This window comes from Schistocerca piceifrons, chromosome 4 (assembly GCF_021461385.2).
Source record: "Schistocerca piceifrons isolate TAMUIC-IGC-003096 chromosome 4, iqSchPice1.1, whole genome shotgun sequence".
In the NCBI taxonomy this organism is placed as follows: domain Eukaryota; kingdom Metazoa; phylum Arthropoda; class Insecta; order Orthoptera; family Acrididae; genus Schistocerca; species Schistocerca piceifrons.
Window position 1 is genome coordinate 92,222,787 of NC_060141.1, and position 7,822 is coordinate 92,230,608.

Consider the following 7,822-nt stretch of genomic DNA (forward strand, 5'->3'; position numbering starts at 1 on the left):
AACGGCAGCCATGTTAGATAAAATATTTTATGACCCTCAAAATATTGAACTTTCTGCTTGGCGAGTTAATAAAAAATTATGCACATGAAACAGAAAGTAAAATATTTATCAAAAAAACTATAACTCCAGAGTTCAGAAGCTAACAGTACTTTTCACATAATTTGTAACTGACGTTAGCAATGGTCTAAAACTCCAATGTTAATTAATTCGGAAGATAATTAGTTTCAGACAATTTTAGAAACTTTACAGAAAAGTTGGAGATATGTACTTTCAAATGATAGGTGTTAATAAGCCGAAATAAGTTTCCTACCGCTCACTAAATATGTAAGGTTGTACTATATGAATATTTTCAATTAACAATACTTCATAATTAGCAAAGTTTCTGAGTTAACTAATTAGATCACTGCAACCATAATAACAACTAGTACGTAATGAATGATATTCAGTGGGACTGAACTTATTTATGAAACTAAAATTACTTTGTTCTCACTGGGTACGAGGTACACTATGATACTGTCACTATCATAGTTTACAAAAAAAAAAACGGAAAACTTGGGAGGCCGGAAAACATATTAGATGCGATTGGATACTGAACTTGCTTCGTCTCAGTCTACTCACGGAAGTCCACTGGGGGCTGTAATCATCGAATGACAGCGAAACTTGGTAGATACGCTAATGCGTTAATAGCGAACCGTTTTACTCTGGAAAAAATAGTTCCCATTTGGTCACCAGGTGCAAAACTGGCGCTGTACAGCTCTCTCCGGTGCCCATATTGAACAAACTGTCTAAATGGCGTTAATAAGAAAATCAACATTACGGCTTTCTCTTTTTTTTTTTGGATCGTTTCTGCCTCAGTCTCTTTCCTAATCAATTACCGGTACACATGGAAACAATTCTATATGTCTTCCTTGCATTCACAACGCCAGATTTGCACCTCCTGGCCAAAATTGAAATTATTTTTTTCAGCGTAAATCGGTTCCAGATTAACGCAAATAGAATATGTACCAAGTTTTGCTGCCACACTATAATTACAGCCAATACCGGACCTCTGTGAGTAGCTGCACTTTAATCATAAGCACCTGGTACTACACTACTGGCCGTTAAAATTGCTACACCAAGAAGAAATTCAGATGATAAACGACTATTCATTGGACAAATATATTATACTAGAACTGACATGTGACTGCATTTTCACGCAATTTGGGTGCTTACATCCTGAGAAAGCAGTATCCAGAACAACCATCTCTGGCCGTAATAACGGCCTTGATACGCCTAGGCATTGAGCCAAACAGAGCTTGGATAGCGTGTACATGTACAGCTGCCCATGCCGCTTCAACACGATACCACACACAGTTCATCAAGTATAGTGACTAGCGTTTTGTGACGAGCCAGTTGCTCGGCCACCATTGACCAGACGTTTTCAATTGGTGAAATATCTGGAGAACGTGCTGGCCAGGGCAGCAGTCGAACATTTTCTGTATCCAGAAAGGCCCGTACAGGACTTGCAACATGCGGTCGTGCATTACCCTTCTGAAATGTAGCGTTTCGCAGGGATCGAATGAAGGGTAGAGCCACGGTTCGTAACACATCTGAAATGTAACGTCCACTGTTCAAAGTGCCGTCAATGCAAACAAGAGGTGACCGAGACTTGTAACCAATGGCACCCTTTATTATCACCCCTGGATGATACGCCAGTATGGCGATAACGAATACACGCTTCCTATGTGCGTTCACCGTGATGTCGACCAACATGAATGCGACCATCATGATGCTGTAAACAGAACCTGGATTCATCCGAAAAAATGTCGTTTTACCATTCGTGTACCCAGGTTCGACGTTCAGTACACCATCGCAGGGGCTCCTGTCTGTGATGCAGCGTCTAGGGTAAATGCAGCCATGGTCTCCTAGCTGATAGTCCATGCTGCTGCAAACGTCGTCGAACTGTTCGTGCAGATAGTAGTTGTCTTGTAAACGCCCCCATGTGTTGACTCAGGGATCGAGACGTGGCTGCACGATCCATTACAGCCATGCGGATAAGATGCCTGTCATCTCGACTGCTAGTGATACGAGGCCGTTGGGATCCAGCACGATGTTCCGTATCACCCTCCTGAACTCACCGATTCCATATTCTGCTAACAGTCATTGGATCTCGACCAACGCGAGTGGCAATGTCGCGATACCTTAAACCGCAATCGCGATAGGCTACAATCCGACCTTTATCAAAGTCGGAAACGTGATGGTACGCATTTCTCCTCCTTACACGAGACATCTTAACAACGTTTCACCAGGCAACGCCGGTCAACTGCTGTTTGTGTATGAGAAATCGGTTGGAAACTTTCCTCATGTCAGCACGTTGTAGGTGTCGCCACCGAAACCAAACTTGTGTGAATGCTCTGAAAAGCTAATCATTTGTATATCACAGCTTTTCCTTCCTGTCGGTTACATTTCTCGTCTGTTGCACGTCATCTTCGTAGTGCAGTTATTTTAATGGCCAGTAGTGTAGATATAATTATTTCGCATCTACCGTTTAGTGTCATATCTATGTATTTGATTTTGTCTAAGCCTTATGATCACTCTCGGACTTGTGTTTAGTTATTATTTATATTTTAAATTTGAATTATTGCAAGTCATCTATTCCAAAGTGGAAGTTCCACTACCGCAAGCGTACGTTTAAGCCACTTTTCGACGGTCCGTTAGGCTGCCGTCTGCTGACTTTCCGTCGCCTACCAAAACCCGCCCGCTGGAGCGTGGATGGCGCTCGTCCCGTAGAGAGTGTCTGTCGGCTGCAGTGTGCCGGTTGCCTGCTGGGAGCCGGTTTCCCAGGCAACTGCAGACGCTGCGTGGCGGGACAAGGTCATTGCCACGGCGCGGCGTGGTTGCGGCGCTGCGGGTTGCGTCTGTCCCCTTACAGCTTCTGCGTCAGGGACTGAGAAATGAGGAAAGGAAATTTAGGGGCTGACGTCGCGTCTTATATATATATATATATATATATATATGTGTGTGTGTGTGTGTGTGTATGTGTGTGTGTCTGTGTGTGTGTGTGTGTGTGTGTGTGTGTGTGTGTGTGTGTATGAACTCATTCATAATAACCGATAATACGTAACTGAATAACAGCAAGTGAATGATATGTAGAATGTGAAAACGATTAGGTTGGCTTTGAGGAAGGTAAAAAGCACAGTAGAGGCAGTTTTGAAGTTGCGCTTGACAATGGAGGCAAGGTTTAACACAAATCAAGACGCTTGCATAGAATTTGTCAAGAGAGACAGTACTTTCGACAAATGGCGAAGTATGTTTGAAATTCTCGGAAAAATAGGTAAAAACGACAGCGAAACAGAGGTAAACGCGATAAGTATGAGAGCCAAGAGAGAAAAAAGAATAGAAGATCAAGAAAAAAGAGTGCGGATTGAAAAGGGCCTACGGCAGATATAAAGTCGATCTCCCTTATTGTTTAACTTGTATATCAAGGAACGGATGGTGGAAAAAAAGAAGAAAGTTTCAATAGTGGGATTAATATTCAGGATAAAAGAATATCAACTGAAGAAATAAAGTCAGTAAATGAGTCCACGGTCATGTTTTCCCGCTTTATTTATAAAGGTCCGTCTCGATCGCATAAATTGTTTAATTCGCAATTAATGATTTCATCCGCTGTCATCTTCAGACTTGTTACAAATAGGAAAATAGTGGTGCAGCATTCTAAGTTGAATTTGGTGTAGCAATTTCTACAACAAGTCTAGTTACAGATAGTAAAAACAGAAATACTAACATGATTAACAACCACGCATACCAGCCATATATACCATAAAAATATTCTGATGTCAGTATCAACGTCATGATCTATATATCTAGGTACATAGTAAGTGTTGGTAATGGTCTGGGCGCGTCCTGTGTTTATACAAATAACTGAGGCTAATAGTGGGCACGAATGTTAGGGTACATGAATAACCAGTGTCGTGAATTCAATAGATAAAATGCAATATGCGTAATAATAAATTAAAATTATTTCGCATGGCAGAAAGAGCCTTTGACAATGAAACACGATCTGAAATACAATATGTGGAAATAAAATTCATACTTAAAACCACATGAAACGTGTAGAGAGTAATAATAGGAAGCTACTATCCTGGCAAAGTAAATAACACATAATCGCTGCTGTAAAAAAATAGGTAACAGGAACGAGACAACAGATTCAGTGGGTGAGAGGTTTGTTGCTACGTCGTACAATGGTGCATTTCCCGACAGAATTGCACAAGCGTTTGGAAAAAAGGAAGTAAATATGTAGGATCTGGTGTCTACATCACCGACAACCAAAACTATATATATATATATATATATATATATATATCCAACATAAGATCACATTCTGTAAACTTTTGGATAAAGAAAAGCATATGGTAGGATATACAGGAATACTGCGGAAGTGTTGCAGAAGGAACCAAAGAAGAATTATTGAACCTATTGGAAGAAATGGAACATTATGTACATACAAAATGACAAACAGGGTTATAGCTGAATGAAAAGAAGAGTTTAACTTGAACGCTTAATCTGATGTATCCAGAAACCTACTAGTTTTAGCATTGTGGCGGGCCGCAGTAGTTTGGCGTGCGGTCGTGTGCGCCGGCCACCAGTGGCGAAGAGGGTGGGCCTTCTTCCGCAAGCTTCGCCTCAGAACTCCAGAAACTTCTTACAGAGAAGCCACGAGGCAGTGCCACTGAGATTCCACTCCGAATGTGCCATGGGCTACCGATATTTTAATTAATGGTCAGTATCCTGTCAATTATCTTACACTTACGGCTATGTTTGATTGTTTTGTCATGCTAAAATGTTTCGATCATAATTGTGTCGTCATTTTCAAAGTTTTTAGTCTGACTTTTATACAGTCACATGTTATTTACTATTTTTATGGTACGTATGGCTGGTATGCATGGCTATTAACCATGTTACTGTTATTATTTTTCTTATGTATTACAAGGCATGTTGTAGAAATTGCTTCTAGTAGTTGAACTTACGTTGTTACAATAGTGCTTTTCTGTTTGTAAGCTGAGGTGGCAATGGACGGAGCCGGTAATTGCAAACTGCACAATTTAAGTCATCAAGACGGACCTTTGGAAATGAAGAGATATCAGTCATAAAATTCGCTGACGGTATTGTTATCCTTTGTCAAAGCGAGAAGGAATTACGGATCGTACTGAATGGGATGAGGAAGACGGGATATGGACTGAGAGTAAAGCAAAGAAAGACGAAGATAATGGTGAGTTGCAGAACTGATATTAGCGACAAACTTTGTATGAAAATTGTCGATCACGTAGTGGAAGAACTGAAGAAATGCTGCCACCCTGGAAGCGAAATTCCGCATGACGAACGAACCAAAGAGCATATACGAAGAATACCTGCACAGGAAAAAAAGGAATGCCTTGCTAAAAAAAAAGCCCACTAATATCACACATAGGCCGTAATCTCAGGTAGAAAATTTCTGAGAAAGCTCGTATTGTGCGGATGAGAGCCGTGGGCCGTGGGAAGACTGAAATATAGAGAAGTGTAGTGTTTAACATGTGGTTCTATAGGAGATTGATGGGTAAGAAATGTGGAGATCGCTGCAGAATCCTTGAAGAAAAAATATGTGAGAAAAACTGATTATATGCACGGATAGCTAAAAGGACGTTAGGGAATAACTTCCGTCGTAGTAGATGGAGCTGCAGACAGCACAGATTCTTGAGAAAGACAAAGATTAAAATACATATCCAGTAAATAGTTCAGGACTTGGGATGAAAGTGCTCCTCCGAGATAAAGCGGCTGAGGCATGAGAGGAAGTCGTGGCAGGCTGCATCAAAGCAGTCAGAAGTCTGAACAAAGAAAAAAAAAATTTAATGTTATGTGTGTACTATGTAGAACGTTGAGTCATTTTAGATGCCTATAAGAGTTTTCGCTCAGATGTCAGCGATGGAGGATAGTATCAAATTGGCCTAAGACAGAGAAGGAAACCGGCAGTGTACGAGTATATGTCAAAGGAAGCACCCCTTACCTCGGATTAAATGTCTTAAAGAACCCATAGAAAACCTAATTGAGTATAGCCAACGTAGATTTCGGTCTTGCTCCATCTCGCTCCGTCAGAATGTAACTTAAGTATCCCGCTCAATTCGAATGTACCTCCAGTATGGTAACCAAGGCGCCCCTCGCACAACTGCTGCTGTAACGTCAGCCTCACTGGCAGGTTAACAAGCTGTGTCTGTTTCCATATACTGCACACGTGTAACATGAAAAGCTTCCGTGACACCGCGTGAAACTAGCCGACGGCGCAGTCTAGCGTTTCCCGACAAGGAAAAACTGTACTAGAAACACCAACAATAGAAACAAACAACATTAGACGTTTTTCTGTATAGTCTATCACCAAAAAGCTGTTATAAAACTCTGTTTTGTTGCAGCTGGTGCCGACTAGTTGATCATCTTCTAGCAGACCTGTGCATAATACATGATAAGAGTACGCTACTGAAAACATTATTTAGTTCCTTTAAAAATAAGCGAGGTCATTGTCATATTCCAGCAGCTATTAATGTAACCCAGAAAATTTCCCACATTTTCGGCTGCTACTTTGAGAAAACAATACCCCGATTTTTATTGGTTCTGGATGTATAGAATTGAAGATTATGGTGTTTTATCGAAATTGGTCACATCATAATAACAAATGCGCAACTGAGACTGCAAAATAAACGATAAATCTGAAATATCAACACAATTGCTGGATCTCTAGCGACGAATATGTCGACAATAATATAATATACAGGCGGTCCCCCAAAAGGAGTTTACAAGTTTGAATTTTAATAACTGGGGAGCTATTAATGATAACCCGATCCTGTGGTGATTCTATGGTGCTCTTATGACTGTGTGTGTAGCCATTCATTTGCTTTTCTTTTGTTATTATTTTCAGTTGCCGGTAACTAGGCAAAAATCTCAAGATGGCTGTAAACTTCTCGTTGGAACGGAGAAAATTGATTTTAAAGTGTTGTTGAAATGTAAAAACATGAAAGGAGTGCAAAGGCGATGGCGGGCAGAGTTTGGTATTGGACCACTGTCACATGTAACAATAACGAAATTACGTGACAGATTTGAGAGGAAAGGAAGAGTGCGTGATTTGAAGATGGGGTGGTGTGGCAGGAAGAAATCAGTAGCGAATGATAGAGGGATGAACACAGTGGTACAAACTCTGACAAGATCCCCAAAGAAAAGCATACAGCAAGCTGCACTTCAATCACGTGTAAGCAAATCAAGTATTCACCGTATTTTAAAGTAAGCAACTTGAAAACCCACACATTACCATCGTGGCTTGCGGTAATTACTGGATGAATGAGATGGATAGGCCGACAAGAAAATGTTGAGTTTTCAGCTATATCTCCCGATTAAACACCTTTAGACTTCATCTGTGGGGAACTCTGAAGAACACCGTCTACGCTGGATGAGGCAATTGTGACGACCTGTGAATCCATTCCAACTGTAACCGTAACACATGTGTGTCGATGTGTTTCTCAGCGTTGCAGACACTGTACCCTCACAGAGTACATGCTCAGCAAATGAAGAGTAATGATTCTGCAATCTTCAGCCGCGTTCATGCTCTACCAATCTACTAGCTGCCTGATTGACCAATATAAATTTATCACAATCAAAAAAAATGGTTCAAATGGCTCTGAGCACTATGGGACTTAACATCTATGGTCATCAGTCCCCTAGAACTTAGAACTACTTAAACCTAACTAACCTAAGGACATCACACAACACCCAGTCATCACGAGGCAGAGAAAATCCCTGACCCCGCCGGGAATCGAACCCGGGA